We start from the raw sequence: 18,390 nt of genomic DNA on the forward strand, positions 1-18,390 counted from the left end.
TACTGTTGTCATTTTTTAAAAAGCCATTACCCTTTTTTTTGTAGCTAAAACCTAACATTTTCCATTACAATAAATTCAGACTGCCAGGGTTTTTTGGTACTTCGAGAATATGGAGTGCTGGACTTTTAATTAGAAAGCATTTCTTTAATCCAAGAACTGAGAAGTATTATTTAAAGTTATGGTGAAGATATTACTTGAATCACAGGCCAGGAATTGATATTGATGGTTTGATAGAAAAATTATATGCTTAGTGGAGCCAGCTATATTTTTATGTTGAGATCGGGAATGAGTTTATCAAGAACACTTGAAGGTAAAATGTGTCACTTCACCTCCAGAGGGGAACCAAGACAAAGCAAAAGCAAACTACAGCTTGTAGACCCCACAACGAAAATTTTCTCCTGAAAGTGTCCCACTTGGCATCTTGCTGCGAATGCAGCAGTGGTGGCATTGTACACATCTCCCATATAGACGCGTGAATATGTTTTACACATTTTTTTCTCTTTTTTTAATTAAGGTTATGAAAGTTAACATCCTTGTGAAATTACAGTTGTACATCGTTATTAGTCATGTTGTAGGTACACCACTTCACCCCTAGTGCCCTCCCCCCACCCCCCTTTCCCCTGGCAACCACCGATCAGTTCTCTTTGTCCATATGTTAACTACCACCTATGAGTGGAGTCATACAGAGTTCGTCTTTCTCTGTCTGGCTTATTTCACTCAACATAATACCCTCAAGGTCTATCCATGTTGTTGTGAATGGGGCGACTTTGTCCTTTTTTATGGCTGAGTAGTAGTCCATTGTATATATGTATACCACATCTTTATCCAGTCATCAGTTGTTGGGCACTTAGGTTGGTTCCATGACTTGGCTATTGTGAATAATGCGATGAACATAGGGGTGCATGGAACTTTTGGAATTGCTGATTTCAGGTTCTTAGGATAGATACCCTGTAGTGGGTTGGCTGGGACATAAGGTATTTCTATTCTTAACTTTTTGAGGAATCTCCATACTGTTTTCCATAGTGGCTGCACCAGTTTGCATTCCCACCAACAGTGTATGAGGGTTCCCTTTTCTCCACAGCCTCTCCAACATTTGTCACTCTTGGTTTTGGATATTTTTGCCAGTCTAACAGGTGTAGGGTGATATCTTAGTGTAGTTTTGATTTGCATTTCCCTGATGATTAGTGATGATGAGCATCTTTTCATGTGTCTATTGGCCATCCATATATCTTCTTTGGAGAAATGTCTGTTCATGTCCCCTGCCCATTTTGTAATTGGGTTGTTTGATTTTTTTATTGTTGAGCTGTGTGAGTTCTTTGTATATTATGGAGATTAACCCTTTGTCGGATAAATAACTTGTGAATATTTTTTCCTAAATAGTGGTCTGTTGTTTTGTTTCAATCCTGTTTTCCCTTGTCTTGAAGAAGCTCTTAAGTCTGATGAAGTCCCATTTGTTTATTCTTTCTATTGTTTCCCTCATGTGAGGGGTTATGGTGTCCAAAAAGATTCTTTTGAAGCTGATGTCAAAGAGTGTACTGCTGATATTCTCTTCTAGAAGACTGTTTCAGGCCTAATTTTTAGGTCTTTGATCCATTTTGAGTTTATTTTAGTAAATGGTGAAAAAGAATGGTTGGTTTTCATTCTTTTACATGTGGCTGTCCAGTTTTCCCAGCACCATTTGTTGAAGAGACTTTCTTTCCTCCATTGTAGGCCCTCAGCTCCTTTGTCGAAGATTAGCTGTCCATAGATGTGTGGTTTTATTTCTGGGCTTTCAATTCTGTTCCGTTGATCTGTGCAGCTGTTTTTGTACCAGTACCATGCTGTTTTGATTACTGTAGCTTTGTAGTATGTTTTGAAGTCAGGGATTGTGATGCCTCCAGCTTTGTTCTTTCTCAGGATTGCTTTAGCAATTTGGGGTCTTTTGTTGCCCCATATGAATTTTAGGATTCTTTGTTCAGTTTCTGTAAAGAATGACATTGGAATTCTGATTGGGATAGCGTTGAATCTGTAGATTGCTTTGGGTAGTATGGACATTTTAACTATGTTTATTCTTCCAATCCATGTGCATGGAATGTCTTTCCATCTCTTTATGTCATCGTCGATTTCTTTTAAGAAGGTCTTGTAGTTTTCGTTGTGTAGATCTTCCACTTGGTTAAATTTATCCCAAAGTATTTTATTCTTTTCGTTGCGATTGTGAATGGGATTGAGTTCTTGAGATCTTTTTCTGTTAGTTCATTGTTAGCATATAGAAATGCTACTGATTTATGTATGTTGATGTTATACCCTGCAACTTTGCTGTAGTTGTTGATTGTTTCTAATAGTTTTCTATGGATTCTTTGGGGTTTTCTATATATAAGATCATGTCGTCTGCAAACAGCGAGTTTTACTTCTTTGTTGCCTATTTGGATTCCATTTATTTCTTTTTCCTGCCGAATTGCTCTGGCCAAAACCTCCAGTACTATGTTGAATAAGAGTGGTGAAAGTGGGCACCCTTGTCTTGTTCCTGTTCTGAGAGGGATGGGTTTCAGTTTTTGTCCATTGAGTATGATGTTGGCTGTGGGTTTGTCATATATGGCCTTTATTATGTTGAGGTACTTTTCTTCTATACCTATTTTCTTGAGGGTTTTTATCATAAATGGATGTTGGATCTTGTCGAATGTTTTCTCTGCATCTATTGAGATGATCATGTGGTTTTTGTTTCTCATTTTGTTGATGTAGTGTACCACGTTGATTGACTTGCGGATGTTGACCCATCCCTGTGTCACTGGTATAAATCCCACTTGATCATGGTGTATAATCTTTTTGATGTATTGCTGTATTCAGTTTGCCAAAATTTTGTTGAGGATTTTTGCATCTATGTTCATCAGTGATATTGGCCTGTAGTTTTCCTTCTTTGTGTTGTCCTTGTCAGGTTTGGGGATCAGGGTGATGTTGGCTTCATAGAATGTATTAGGGAGTGCTCCATCTTCCTCTATTTTCTGGAATAGTTTGAGAAGGATAGGTATTAAATCTTCTTTGAATGTGTGGTAGAATTCTCCAGAGAAGCCGTCTGGTCCTGGACTCTTATTTTTGGGGAGGTTTTTGATTACTGTTTCTATTTCTTTACTTGTGATTGGTCTATTCAGATTCTCTATTTCTTCCTGATTCAGTTTGGGGAGGTTGTATGAGTCTAGGAATTTATCCGTTTCTTCTAGGTTGTTCAATTTTTTGGCATATAGTTTTTCATAGTATTCTCTTATGCTCCTTTGTATTTCTTTGGTATCTGTTATGATTTCTCCTCTCTTATTTCTAATTTTATTTATTTGAGACTTTTTTTTTTTTTTTTAGTGAGTCTGGCTAAGGGTTTGTCGATTTTGTTAATTTTTTCGAAGAACCAACTCTTTGTTTCATTGATCCTTTCTACTGTCTTTTTTGTTTCAATATCATTTATTTCTGCTCTAATTTTTATTATTTCCCTCCTTCTACTGACTTTGGGCTTTGTTTGTTCTTCTTTTTCTAATTCCATTAGGTGTCGTTTGAGGTTGTTTATGTAAGATTTTTCTTGCTTATTGAGGTGAGCCTGTATTGCAATGAATTTCCCTGTTAGGACTGCCTTTGCTGCGTCCCAAATCATTTGGTACGCTGTGTTTTCATTTTCATTTGTCTCCAGATAATATTTGAGTTCTTCTTTAATTTCTTCAATAATCCATTGTTTGTTCAGTAGCATGTTGTTTAGTCTCCACATTTTTGGCCTTTTCCCAGCTTTGTTCTTGTAGTTGATTTCTAGTTTCATAGCATTATGATCAGAAAAGATGCTTGATATTATTTCAACCCTCTTGAACTTATTGATGCTTGCTTTGTTTCCCAAGATATGGTCTGTCCTTGAGAATGTTCCATGCGTGCTTGAGAAGAATGTGTAACCTGCTGTTTTTGGATGAAGTGTCCTATATATATCTATTAGGTCCATCTGATCTAATTTTTCATTTAATTCTATAATTTCCTTGTTGATTTTCTGTCTGGATGATCTGTCCATTGGTGTTAATGGGGTGTTGAGGTCCGCTACTATTATTGTATTGCTGTTGATGTCTCCTTTCAGTTTTGTTAATAGTTTCTTTACAACTTTTGGTGCTCCTGTGTTAGGTGCGTATATATTTATAAGTGTTATGTCATCTTGGTGGAGCATCCCTTTTATCATTATATACTGCCCCTCTTTGTCTTTCTTTATCTCTTTTGCTTTGAAGTCTACTTTGTCTGATATAAATATGGCAACACCTGCTTTTTTTTGTTCATTATTAGCTTGGAGTATTGTCTTCCATCCCTTCACTTTGAGTCTGTGTTTGTCTTTGGGGCTGAGATGTATTTCCTGGAGGCAGCATGTTGTTGGATCTCATTCTTTGATCCATCCTGCCACTCTGTGTCTTTTGATTGGAGAGTTCAATCCATTTACATTTAGAGTGATTATTGAAATGCGGGGGCCTACTGTTGCCATTTTATCACTTGTTTTCTGGTTCTTTTGCATTTTGTCCTGATGGAGAGCTGCTACTTTGTGTTATTGTCCTTCTGCTTATCTCCTTTGTTCTGGATTTTGTAACCCCTTTCCTGTCTTTGATTTTTCAGGAATGAGGTCCTTCCTCCTCATTTGAAGAGGAGGTTTTGTGGCGATGAACTCCCTTAACTTTTGTTATCTGGGAAAGTTTTTATTTCTCCATTGTATTTGAAGGATATTTTTGCTGGGTAGAGTATTCTTGGTTGCAGGTTTTTGTCCTTCAGAGTTTTGAATATTTCATTCCAATCTCTTCTAGCCTGTAAGGTCTCTCCTGAGAAATCTGCTGATAGCCTTATGGGGTTTCCTTTGTAAGTTATTTTCTTCTGCCTGGCTGCCCTTAGTATTTTCTCTTTGTCATTGACTTTTGCTAGTTTCACTACTGTATGCCTTGGCGTTGGTCTTCTTGAGTTAATAAAGTTTGGCGATCTATTGGCTTCTGTCACATGAAGTTCCATCTCTCTTCCCAAGTTTGGAAAGTTCTCAGCTATTATTTCTTTGAACAGGCCTTCTGCCCCCTTCTCCTTCTCTTCTCCCTCTGGTATACCTGTAATCCTTATGTTGCATCTCCTAATTGAGTCGGATAATTCTCGGAGAGTTTCTTCATTTCTTTTTAGTCTTAGTTCTCTCTCCTCCTCTGTCTGCATCATTTCTATATTCCTATCCTCCAAATTGCTAATTCTGTCCTCCATATTATCGACCCTGCTGTTCAGAGAGTCCAGATTTTTCTTAATCGCCTCCATTGTGTTCTTCATCTCCATTATTTCTAATTGGTTCTTCTTTATAGTGTCAAGCTCTTTTGTGACATAGCTCCTGAACTCATTGAGTTGTCTATCTGAATTCTCTTTTAACTCATTGAGTTTTTTAATAATGGCAATTTTGAAATCATCGTCATTTAGGTTATAGATTTTGTTGTCTTTGGGATTGTTTTCTGGGTGCTTATCATTTTCCTTCTGTTCTGGAGATTTAATATATTTTTTCATACTGCTTGATGGGCGTGGATTTGTGCCTCCACATAGAGTTTAGTTGCTGCTTCCACTTGTTGCGACTGGTGTGTGTGTGTGGGGGGGGGGGGGGGCAGCTGTTTAGACTGCACCAACCAGGAACCCTGTTAACTGTTACTGACTGGACCTGGACCCCTCCTTATAGTTAAAGTGGTCCTGTGGGGTCCCTCGTTGGTTGTGGGAGCAATCACAAGGGGGCCTCAGGCTGCTGGTGCCTACTGTTGCAGCCCACTTAGATGCGCTCCCTCCTTGTGGTCTGCAGCGGTGTTGTGGGCTTTCCCAGCAGCCAGGAGCAGGATCACCTATAATCGCTGCTTTGTCCCTAACAGAGCCCACAAGATCACACTTGTCCACTATAGGTCCCAGCAGAGCTATGGGTATCTTCTGCAGTCTGTCATTAGCTCACCTAGCTGTGCTACTTTTGCCTGAGGGCCTTCCTGCCTTGCGATTGCCAGTCGGGACCTCTCCACTAGTGCTGTGCAGAGGCTTTCGCTGCAGCTGCTGAAGGAAGCTGGAGTTCCGCCCTGGGCTACGTAGCCATTTCACCGGAGCTCCACTCTGCCCCACTCCACTTTCACAGGATCTCTGGGAGCCCCTTGCCTCGTCTGGGACACGGCCGGAGTCCGTGGGCCTGGCGGTGGCTTGTACGCTGCTGCCTTGTTGGGAATTCTGCTCTAGGGAGCTTCCTGGTGTTCCGAATGCTGGGCGGGGCCTGCCAATGGCGAGCAGAGGCCCTCCCTGCTGGGGGCGTGTGGGACCCTGGAGTGTCCCCCCGGGCCGCAGAGCTGGGTGTTGGAGCTCCACCCAGTCCCCAAGCACATCCACAGGAAGTCCAGGCACCCCCTGCGCCGGAGACTGTGGGCCCAGCAGCAGCTGGCGGTCTGGTGCAGTGCCAGGGAATCCGCCCGCCGGGAGCTTCTCTTTGTTCTGGATTCTGGGCGGGGCCTCCCCTTTCCCTGCCGGGGAGGTGCAGGACCCCGGAGCCTCCCCCTGAGCCGCAGAGCCAGGCACTGGAGCTCCAACCCCGTCCCCAAGCACGTCCATGGGAAGTCCGGGCACCCCCTGCACCGACCTGTGCGCTGGAGACCGTGGGCCCAGCAGCAGCTTGCGGTCTGGTGGCGTGCTGGGGAATCCGCCCACTGGGAGCTCCCTTTGTCCTGGATTCTTGGCGTGGCCTCCCTGCTAATGGTGAGCAGAGGCTTTCCCTGCCGGGGAGGTGCGGGACCCCGGAGCCTACCTCTGGGCCGCAGAGCTGGGCGCTGGACCTCCAACAGTGTCCCCAAGCTCGTCCACGGGAAGTCCCAGCTCCCCCTGCACTGACCCATGCGCTGGAGACCGTGGGCCCAGCAGCAGCTTGCGGTCTGGTGCCGTGCTGGGGAATCCGCCCACTGGGAGCTTCCCTTTGTTCTGGATTCTGGGCGGGGCCTCCCTGCTAATGGCGAGCAGAGGCCTTCCCTGCTGGTAGGTGCGGGACCCTGGGGATTCCCCCTGGGCTTAGGTGTAATCACGGGGGCCGTGAGTAGGGCTCTTGTCACCTGTTTCCACCGTTGCTCCGCTGGTGAGTGCACACTCCCGCCCTTGGTGTGTGGCGATGCTGTGGGGGAGTCTGCTGGAAGAGAGCCTCCTGCAGGAACTAGGCTGTCCGGGGTTTGGGGGTCAGGGGTGGGAGTGTTTTCACCTATTTCCACCTCCTCCCGGGAGGAAGTCTATCCGCCTTCTGATGTATAGTAGCACAAGACTCTTAGTCGTCTTGAGATGCTATCTGGATATCCTTAGGGTGGCTCCCGCCTGGCCAGCTGAGAAGCTCTGCTGCTCCCAAAGGTGGCTTTTTTCCTCTCTGGCCGGAGTTACTGCCTCTTCTGCTTTCGTCAGGACTGTCCCTTGTTGTGGGGGTTCTTTTTATCCAGTTTTCAGTTTTCAATCCACGGTGATTCTTCCTAAAATTGTTGTAACCTGGTTGTGTTTGTGGGAGGAGGCAAGTTCAGCGTCTGCTCACAGCACCATCTTGACGAGAACTCCTGTTTTATACATTTTTTAAAGGGAGAACATTATTTGGCTGCAATCTCACTTTTAGGAACACCTATTGCCACCCACCACCATCAAAATAAAGAGTGAACGATGAAAAGAGCATAGTAGTACGTGGGAGCATACTCGGTTTTTGGTAGTGGAAGGTGGTTTACTGATAACTGTATGGCTGTAGAACGTTTCAGAATCAGGGATGACTTCTGTGAGCTAGGTCTCACTTTGTTTCTGTATAGAAACTGAAATGGGAGTCTCATAAGAGATCCATCAGGTTTTCTTAGTTATTATTGTTGGTTTAATTCTGTTATTCTCAGTTGAAGATCATGCTAAGCAGTGTTTAGATACTAACCAAACTGTTATTAGCCCTTTGCTAGTGATGGGATTACATCAGCATTTGAACACAGTCAGGACTCTGACCTGGTGGGGTTCCTTTTAGGGTTGGGGGGGGTGCAAAGGAGTTTGCCCACAACCCACAGCCAAGCCCAGTGGCCCAACAGGGCATTGTACTTCCCCTGGGGTGGGAATGAGGGGCCATCACTACCTCTGCTCACTACTTTATTCAAAGCAGGTTCGTCTCCTGGAAAACGATACAGGCCTTAGACTTAACAGAGAACAGTCACAATGTGTTGATCCCAATCATTTCCCCCAAGGAAGGGGAAAAATTTGTGGTGGTTAAGGGGTCATTTTTCCAGTAGAGGGAAATCTGTTGTCACATAACACTTAACTGTCCTAATAAGTATGCCAAAATTGTTTGCCTTAAAACATTAATTTTCTTCCCTCTGCTAGTGCTAGAGAAAAACTTTAGTAGGTTATTTAGTGTATTTGATTCTAAAATTCAGGTAAAGATAGCATTGAAAGATAATCGTTTACCCTGTTTTTTAAAACATGAAGCAACTTCACCTTAAATGAGTAGGTGATAAATTTCACTATTCTGTCTCCCAAGTTTGACACTCCCTCCATGTTCCCAGAACAAGTCTTAGGAGGTACTGATGCCCTCCTAAATCACAGAGTCCTGTTAGCCCCTCTAACTTCCATTAGGTTTTTATTATTCAACATTGTTGACTACCCAACCTTAAAAGTCACTCTTGGCTTTCAAAATATTTTATTGAGGTTTGCCTGTCGTTTTAATCTATTCTGCTTCCTTCTATAGATCTTTTCACCTACATGTACTTTGGTCCATACCATGCTGTATTCTGGTTTTGGCCCTCTTGTTTCACTTTCTCAACTTCACCACTATGAATGAATGTAGCTGCAAAAGTTCTATCAAGTTCCAAGTGTTTCCAAGGCTTGTCAAACAACTCAAGAGTCCTGGGAGGCCCTTGTTCCCAAAATTGAGCTCATGGGAATGTGTGTTCTCCCTGGCATCTTTAGCATATTTGCTGTAACAGAAAGAGCGTGGCTTTAAGGATTTTCTGTTGGATTCAATACCCAGTTCACCCTCTGTGTAACTGTAAGCAAAAGTTTAATTCAATTCAACCAGTATATTTTGAGCATATGCTTTGTTCCAGGTGCAGGAGATGTAGTGATGGGCAAAACAGTAAAAAAAATTCCCTGGTCTCATTTTGGTGGGGGGAGAGAGATGATTTAAAATAAACTATACAGTAAGTGATAGAACTATGGAGAAATGGGAAACTAGAAAGGGGATTGGGGATTGGGCGGGTGGGGAGGGGTGCAGTTGTAAACGGTGTCAGGAAAGGCCACACTTGATGGCTAAGTGAGGAAGAACATCCCAGGCAGAGGGACCTGCAGGAGCATGCTTGGTGTGTTCAAAGAAGAGCGAGTGTGAGTGAGTGGAGAGGGAGAAGAGTGGGGAGTGGTGGAAGGTGAGCTCAGAGAGGAATTGGCCACTGTAGGTCATTATGGTGACTGTTTCCTACTCTTAGTAGGGTGGGAAGCTACTGGATGGTTCTGCACAGATCAGAGTCCTGAAATGACTTAGGTATGACTTCTCTGAACCTGCTTTCTCATCTAGAGAAGGTCTGATAGCTCGCAGACTTGTAAACAATAAATGATAGAATTCATGTGCAGACTCTAGTGCAATGCCTAGCACATAAAAAAATCAGTAGATACTGTGAGGCAGGTTGTGTAGGGGAGTTGTTGAGAAATCAGATGTTGGATTCAAACTTGCTCTTAAATCTCCGTTCTGCCACTGATTTACCACGTAAGTGTGGCTAATTTCACCTCTAAACTTTAATTTGCACAATAACTTCCTAAGATGAAGACAGTGTGTCCAGTGCTTAGCACAATGGCAGACTTGTAGTAAGTACTCAAAAGGATGCATCTGTATGTATGAAATACAAGCATGCGTTGGAGATGTGGGTTTGGTTCCATACTACTGCAATAAAGCCAATATTGCAATAAAGTGAGTCACACAAAACTTTTGGTTTCCTAGTGCATATAAAAGTTATGTTTATACTGTAGTCTATTAAGTATGAAATAGCATGTCTAGAAAAACAATGTACAGTTACACACCGCATAACGATGTTTTGGTCAACAATGGACTGCATGTATGACAGTGGTCCCAGAAGATTAGTACCATATAGCCTAGGTGTGTAGTAGGCTACACACATCTAGGTTTGTGTAAGCACACTCTATGACGTTTGCACAGTGACAGCATTGCCTAATGACACATTTCTTAGAACATATGTCTGTTAAGCGATGCATGACTGTACATACCTTAATTAAAAAATAATTTGCTAAAAATGCTAACCGTCAGCTGAGCCTTCAGCAAGTCAGGGTCTTTGTGCTGGTGGAGGTCTTGTAAAAAATGCAATATCTGTGAAACACAATACAATGCACAATCAAATACAGGGATGCCTGTATTTTAAAATATTACTTGAAAGAAAGTTTTAGTAAATTCTGTAAATTGACCATTCTCTCCTTTGATCACTTGACAAATGGGCTTTCAATGAATTTGGAGAATGATCTGGTGAGTTGGCCTGCTTCCCTTCCTCTCCCTCCAGCATCTAGGACGTACCTCCATTACAGCTCGTGTTATATTGTATCTGTGTCCCTGTTAGTGGACAACGTGGAGATAAGGGCGGTTGCTCTTTGTTCCACCTACATCGCTTAGCACAGTGATCCACACGAAGCTGGAGAGGGGAGAGAGGGTGTTGTAAATGCTTACTGGATGAAACAATTTGTCTCCACTCCACAACTTTTACACTAATAGATTATTTTCAATATAAATTGGGTATCATCTCAATGTACGGTATACCACACCTACATTTAAAGGCTCTTGAAATATGAAACCAAGATATCCATCAATCAGTTGTACGTCTTCTTCCCTCTGGTGATGTCCTAAATCGCTCTGTTTTTCAGGCTGTGACTAATCGTTCACAGTCGTCATGGAACTTAGTTTGTTTTAAGTCTAATTGTTCCAATGTTCCTTGTAGGCAAATGATAGATTTGCCATTTTCAGAACTCCCTTTGCTTTCAGAGAAGGAATGTGTTGTAAATAAGCCCAAGAGTGGACCCAAAGAAAACATCGTATGTTTACTTTTCTGAGGTTGCTTTGTTTTTCTATGAAAGTCGTGACTTCAAGTATGAGAAAATAATCTAGAAGTAAGATGAATGTTGCCAAATAGCATGGAATTCAGGGACATGACAGAGGCAGCGTGGGGCTGGTGGAATGAGCGCAAGATCTGGAGTCAGAAGATTGAAATTCAACGCCTAGCTCCAGCGAGCTATTACTCCCTCATCCTCGGAAATTTAACTGGGATCTGAGTTTCAGTTCCTGCATTTGTAAAATCAAGAAGATGCAAACCCCTGACCTGCACACTTCTTGGAGTTGTTCTTAGGATCAAGTGAGGTAACAGCCATGGAAGGGTTGGCAGCTGTAAAGCACTGCAAATATTATCATGAGAGGGTGTGTGAGCAAGAAATGCCTGGAGGAAGGACTGAAGAGGGAGAAGAAAAGTATTTGACGTGGAAACCAGAAAAAGAGTAACTGTTTCTGGTCTGTTAGAAAGGAGCTTTGTATCTGTCACCATTCAGTTAAGTAGCTTAAAATCTGGACAAGGCATCAGGAAACCAGATTTCAATTTCTGGCCCTCCCACCAGTTGAGTGACATTGGTAAATAACTTTGCAAATGAGTGGCTGACCAGATTCCTTCTTGCTCTGACCTTCTGTGACTCTTAGTTTTGGTTAAACAGTTAATTATCTCTTGAAGAGAAAAATAATTTTAAAATCTACATATGTACCATTTAGTGACCATTTCTGATGCTCTTCATTCGTTTTGTAGATCCACGTTTCCATCTGTTACTATTTTTCTTCTGGAGAGGATGTCTTTTAACATTTTTTGCAGTGTGGTTCTGCTGCTGCTAAATTCTTTTGGCTTTTCAGTGTCTGAAATGTCTTTATTTAACCTTTGTTTTCAAAAGGTATTTTCCTTAGGTTGTCAGGGATTTTTTCAGTCTTACTTTTAAAGATGTTGTTCCACTGTCTTCTTGCACACAATGTTTTTACTAAGAAATTTGCTGTCATCCTTAACTTTGTTCTTTTGTAGGAATATCTTTTTTTTCCCCTTCTGGTGATTAAGTTTTCCTCTATCATTGGTTTTGAGCAATTGTTTGTGATGTTCCTTGATTGCACATTTTTAAAAATGTACAATGTACATTTAAAAAATGTAGTTCCCTCCCCCCACCCCCGTGTTTGTTGTGCTTGGGGTTCCCTGACTTTGGATCTGTGGGTTTATAGACTTCATCAACTTTGGAAATTTTTTCAGCCATTATTTCTTCAAAGATTTCCTCTGCCTTTCGTCCCTCTCCTTTGGGGATCATGTCTGTGGCAAGATAAGGATAAGCTTCCTATTGTGAGATGATTTGAGATCAGCCTTGAGAATTGGACAGGATTTGAACTGGTGGAGTTGTGGGTAGAAGACTCGGTAACTTATTGAACATGAGGGGATCAAGAGAGCAAAGGACATCAAGATTTCCTGCCTGTGTGGCTAGGAGAATACTGGTGCCATTGGCAGAAATGAGGGATGAAAGAGAGGAAGTTTATTAAAGAGGAAGGTGTTGAGTCCATTCTTGGATGTGGCTGAGCCTCAGGTGCCTTTGGGACTTTTGAGGAGAGAGTCCCACAGGCAGAATGATTAATGTGGATGTAGTGCCCAGGAGCAGGATTGGGACAGGAGACACAGATTTGGGAATTACCACTAGAGAGGTGGTAGCTGAAACCACACTAGAGACAGAGATGCTATACAAAGGTCCAAAGAAGGCCTAGTCAGACATTCCACTTCTAGCAATTTATTCTAGGGAAAGAATAATAATTTGCAACAATTCATAAATGGAGATTCATTGAAGCACTGTTTATAATTTAAAACAAGTAGAAACTAAATGTCCCACAATAGACAATTAGTTAAATAAATGGAATGTACAATGGAATACAGTATAGCCATTAAAAATGATGTATTAGAAGAATAGTTATAAGAGAAAAATGTTCTCTATACATTGAGTATAGAAAGCAAGTTACAAGACTGCAATGTACAGTGTGATCTCATTTTTAATAAAATGTATATGAATAATCAAGCACAGAAAAAGAGAACACCACATGGCTTATCTTTGGGGTAGTGTTATAGATGGTCTTTGTTTTCCTATTTTTGCTTATCTACATTTTCTAAATCCTCTACAGTAATATTACTTTTACAGTAAGGAAAAATCTATTCTAATTTTTTGAAAGCTGGCCTAGAAAAAAGCCTATGCATTTCCAGACTGTGTGGAGCATGGAAAGTGGAAAAGGAAGTGGCAAAGGAAAACAGCAATTCATGTATAATCAAGATTACACACCAGCCCAGCAGGAAGGGCTGAACCTGGGGCACCTGCCAATAGTGGAGCCGTCTCAACTCTGAGAGAGGCCTTTGGATTTGGTGACCTGAGTTATTAGTGACCCCTCTTGAGAAGTGTGGTGGAGAGAAGGAGCAGAGAGGGCAGTCACTCCTTGGACCAAAAGGTCTCATGACCATGTCCCTCAGCAAGGCCCGTTTTGGACAGGGTCGCGGCCCCATCACGACCTTCCCTGCTGGGCGGCCATTTTCTTGCACCTGCCCTTGCGGTGGGCCCCAGTCTAGGCCTGATGCAGGACATTGCGAGCTCCCTCAGCGTGGCAGTTGCCTCTAGAGATTGTTAAACGCAGATTCCTGGGCCCAGTCCCAAACCATCTGAATTATCTGGGGTGGGGGCCCAGGAACGTGTTGTTTAAAAAGCCCCCCAGGTGATTCTTACCTACCAGTAGGCAGACAACCTCCGCATTAGGGCGCGTGTGCAACGGGCCTCCCTCCCTTAGGTTTCCTTTGCACACAGAGCCAGAGAGGACTGAACCTGCGAGTTTCTGTAAAAGCACTGCTGGTGTTTTGGTCACGAGTCTGTCAGTCCATGATGTGGAGAGAGTATCTCCTGGAATCCAGCTCACCACACGGCCTTGCATGTGTCCTGGGAGCCTTAGGGAGCGGGGCAGCGGTACCCAACCAGTGGCAAGAAAGCGTTCGGCTCCCTAGAGACAGCTTTCAGTCACCGTCCCACCCGGCCTGAGCTGAGAGCTAGTGCACTCCCCGCCTCACGGCGCCACGGCAAGAACAGAGAAATCAGCCTCCGAGGCTCTCCACCTCCGGAGCTGGAAAGCTGTTAGAAAGCGGTTAGGATTAGATCAGCCAGAGCGAGGGGCCTCTTCACGAGAGGCTGATCAGGATTCAGACACCAAAGGTTCTTATTGAATCAAGAGAGGAGACCTCAAGTACCTATCTGTCGCATTATAAAAGATGTATAAATAAATTGCACTCGATCGTATTATGGTTTCCAATGATTTGCTAGTCCTCGCATAGAAGCCTTCTATTCCCCACCCACTGATAATCAGGCTGGGCCATGTGACATGCTTTGGCCAATCACACACAAGTGACTTGGACATAAGCCGCTTCCTTGCAGAAATGTTTAGATCCTTCGTCTGGTTCCGCCATCTCTCTCTTCTTTCCTTTGCTACGAGACCAGCATGTCCCAGATTGGGGCTGCCCGGTAAGTCTGGGTACCAGAATGAAGGACACGTGAGAAGAGTTAACAGCTAACCTATGAAGGACACATGACAGAGGAAGAAATAAATCTTCGTTGTTAAAAGATCCTAAGATTTTGGAGTCATTAGTTATCATAGTGTAATCTAGCCAGAGCTGACTGATAAAGAAATAGTCTTTAGAATTGTAAAAAAAAAAAAAAAGTATTGAAGTTAATTTTAAAAGAAAGCTACCCATAATTTATTCCCTAGCCTAACCAAATAGTTTTAATTTTTACATGTGCCTACATGCCATTGTGCTGAAACAGACCATTGAACGTTATGTGGCTTCTCCTGAACTTCTTCAGAGAAGGAGCCTGGTGAGGGAGGAGGACCAGCTTCCCCACTAGAGGAGGCCAGAGGAAAGGCCTGTCTGCGGAGCCAATGCCCAGCACAGAGCTGTCTGTTGTCAGGCAGTGAAGTGAAACTGAGCAAACCCAGTTCCTCAGCATCATTCAACTCTTGGAAAAAGTAACCCGAAGTTCTTTTCCTACCAACACTCTATCATGCCTGTATGCTATCCTGCCAAGGCAGGACTAAATATCAGTCCTGTTCTATGATCTTCCATTTCCTACGTCTCAGTCCCACCATAGACTGTGAACCTGCACGTGGTAAGGAATTCAGCAGAGAACAATGCAGGCATCAGCTCTGCCCTCCTGAAGCCTGCAGTCTAGTGGGGGTATAGAAATAAATACATTTAAGATACAAAATAATTACAAATTAAATCCCACAAAAGAAACAAACAGGATGCTGAAATAGATCGGAAAGGCAGAGACAGTAGGAAAGAATCTATTTGAAACACGAGTTTTTCAAACTGCTGACTGAGAAACATTAGTGAATCATGAACTCTATTTAGATGTTCATGATCAGATCTTTTTTTTTAAAAATGAAATAGAACTGAATGGAGGTGAATGAACTAGAAGACATTAGCTGCATCACATGTGATAAGTATAAATACTGTTTCATGAAACTATAATTTCTGTTGTCTATATGAATTACATATTTATGTAGCTCCTGGCTCATAATATAAAAAGCAGTTGTTACAGTGGAGAGTGGTAAAAATAAGTTTGAAAAAACTAATTAAGATATGGCCTCAGGAAGGCTGCTCTGAAGAAGACATTACATAGGTGACCAATGAATTGGTTGATTTGATATTTTATCTAGTGAAAAATTTTAACTAGTGAAACTTAATACTCATGCTTAAACCTGTACAACGAAACAATACAAATTAATACCAATCTTTTATTAAAAGAAGTCAAGTTGCTATGAATTGCTCTTTTCAAATATTAATTCTATTATTTTGCATAGAAATACATCTTGAGTTCTAAATGTTAATTAATAGTAGTAGGTCATTAACAGACCTCTTCAGAACTTATTGGCAATAATAAAAATATGCTACCTGTGTTTCAAAAATAGTCCTTTTCTTTTCCAGAGCAGCCAATGTTGCTTTCAACCTCGTCTCATTCTCAAGCAACTTGCATGTAGCTAAGAAGCTGGTTTTAAAAAGTGGCACAGACATTCGAACATACAGTTTAGATTTAGTTCCCACGTTTTCTGCTGATTCTTGAAGATTTAATAGAATCATGACCACTCCACAATCATTACCATGTTAACCCCTACAGCAATTAAAAAATGCAGGCAGCAACACAACTAGCAAGCCATTGAACACATTCATTTTTGTATATTTACTTGAGTTTTACTCAGGTGAATTAGCAAAAAGCCATACAGTAAGTAAGCATCCTATACTTTCCAGAAAAGACTTCCACCTTGGACTTGAGATGTTTTTGGGGGAAAAAAATTGTATTTGTTCTTCAAGTACTTGGTTGCATATTTTCTTTACCAGACTTAAGATGCCTTGGGACATTTTTTGGACAATATTTTCTCCAATCCATCCACAGAATCCAAGACATTTTCATCTTGTTCAGGGGTAGCTCTTTTGAACCCTTGGCCTCTTTGTCTAAAGTTAGAAACATATGTCTCTTTCAATAGAACGCTCAGAGAATATGCATATGTCAACATTTTTAAATATTTAAATGTGCAAGTGCATATATATTCCGGATACTGGGAACAGTGGTACTACTACAGCGGGGACAAGTAGAGTAGGGGTAGTTCTTTTCACTGTATATCTGTGGCAGATACCACAGGTTAGCTCTGAACATCCATTCCAATCCAGTTTTCCTTTGCCTTCCTCATTGTAGACCTAAAAGCTCAAAACTTCCAAGTCTCCCTTGCAGCCAGGGGTGGCCATGTGATGTATTTCTGGCCAATGAGATATTGGCAGAAAATTACATTTTGCCCTTTGCTCTCGGGCTTCCCTCTTCCTTCAGCCCTAAATGGCAACACAATACTCAGAGGTCTAGCAGCCTTTGGGACAAAATCCACACACTAAGGGTGGCAAGGCGGGAGAAAACTGGTACCCTGAACAGCTCACAAGACTTACACTACAGCTGGAATCCTAATTAGATGAGAAAGATAACCCTGCCAACACATTGAATCCTTTGCATATCAGAAGTGATGCAAAGCTCAAAGTATCCTAGCATTTGGTAGATTTTTTTGCCTTTCAGTGTTTGGACCAAGTGCATGCATGACCTAGTCAAAAAATAAGAAAAAATTTAAAAACAATGCAAAGTATATGTAAGTCTTCATTATTTTTATTTCTTTCATTTTCTAATAGCTAAAAAAAATTGTTTGGCTTTTTCACTACCTAAATCTTTAGATTATCAAAAAAATTATTCTAGTTTTTTCCTTGAGCATGGCTAAAACCTGGGCCATACTCAAGACCAGCAGCCAATGAGTTAATGACACACCAGAAGCCCCTGGGGCCACTTGGACCCTTCTGCCAGAAAAGCTACCTTTGTTTTATTTTACAATCATTGGATCTCAGTGGTAAGAGTGTGAACTCTGTTGGGAAGAATTCCAGAGACACCAACTTATCAGACAATTTCCACCTCATTCAACATGGTGTAACACATATATGGGCATCTGGAATCATCTGAATTATTGGCAACTGTGACCAGCAACATTTGCCATGGGCTGAGATTTTTGATTTATTTTGAGCTCTTTGATACAATTCCCCCTAGTGGTACTCAGAGGAAAAAATTATAAAATTAAGGCAGCATTCTTAGTTGCAAACAGAACTCACTCCAGCTAGAATAAGCAGAGAAAGGATATATTAAGGGTATTATCAGCCCCACCACTAGCCCAAAGCACAAATGAAAAAGCCATCCATTCCTCATGATAACTCACTGCCATTTATTGAAATGGATTTCCAATTGTTATAATAAACATATAGTGACTGTGAATGTGAATAATGCACTCCCCAAGTGCAGCTCTGGATATTATGTGGCTCATATAACTTCTGGAATGGGGTGAGAGTCAAGCTTGGAAGCCACACCAGTCATGAAACACTCCCAAACTATATTTCAGGCTCTAGGGACACCCACAGCTACTCCTGCTGGGCACAGACACCACAGCTCACTCTGCTTTCCTGGGCACTGGCGCTCCAGCTGGATCCTCTCTGTGGCTGCTTTGGAAGCTAGATGTCTTCCCGCCCCTGTCAGAATGAAGTCTGCAAAGTGCTTGCTTCTTCTAACCACTAGCTGCTGAAGCAGAATTGCTGAGGCTCCTCTGATTGATGAAGTCTGGGTCACTTGCACATATCCTAGATGCAGGAGATGCTGGGGAAGCAAGTTGCTGGATTCTACTTGGAGAGGTGCTGACTCATGAGGTTGGAAATCCCCAGATTTAGTAAGGGTATTCAAAGACCCTGAGGATCATCCATAAAGCACGACAAGTGTCCCTGA

Source organism: Equus caballus, chromosome 15 (genome assembly GCF_041296265.1).
Source record: "Equus caballus isolate H_3958 breed thoroughbred chromosome 15, TB-T2T, whole genome shotgun sequence".
Taxonomy (NCBI): domain Eukaryota; kingdom Metazoa; phylum Chordata; class Mammalia; order Perissodactyla; family Equidae; genus Equus; species Equus caballus.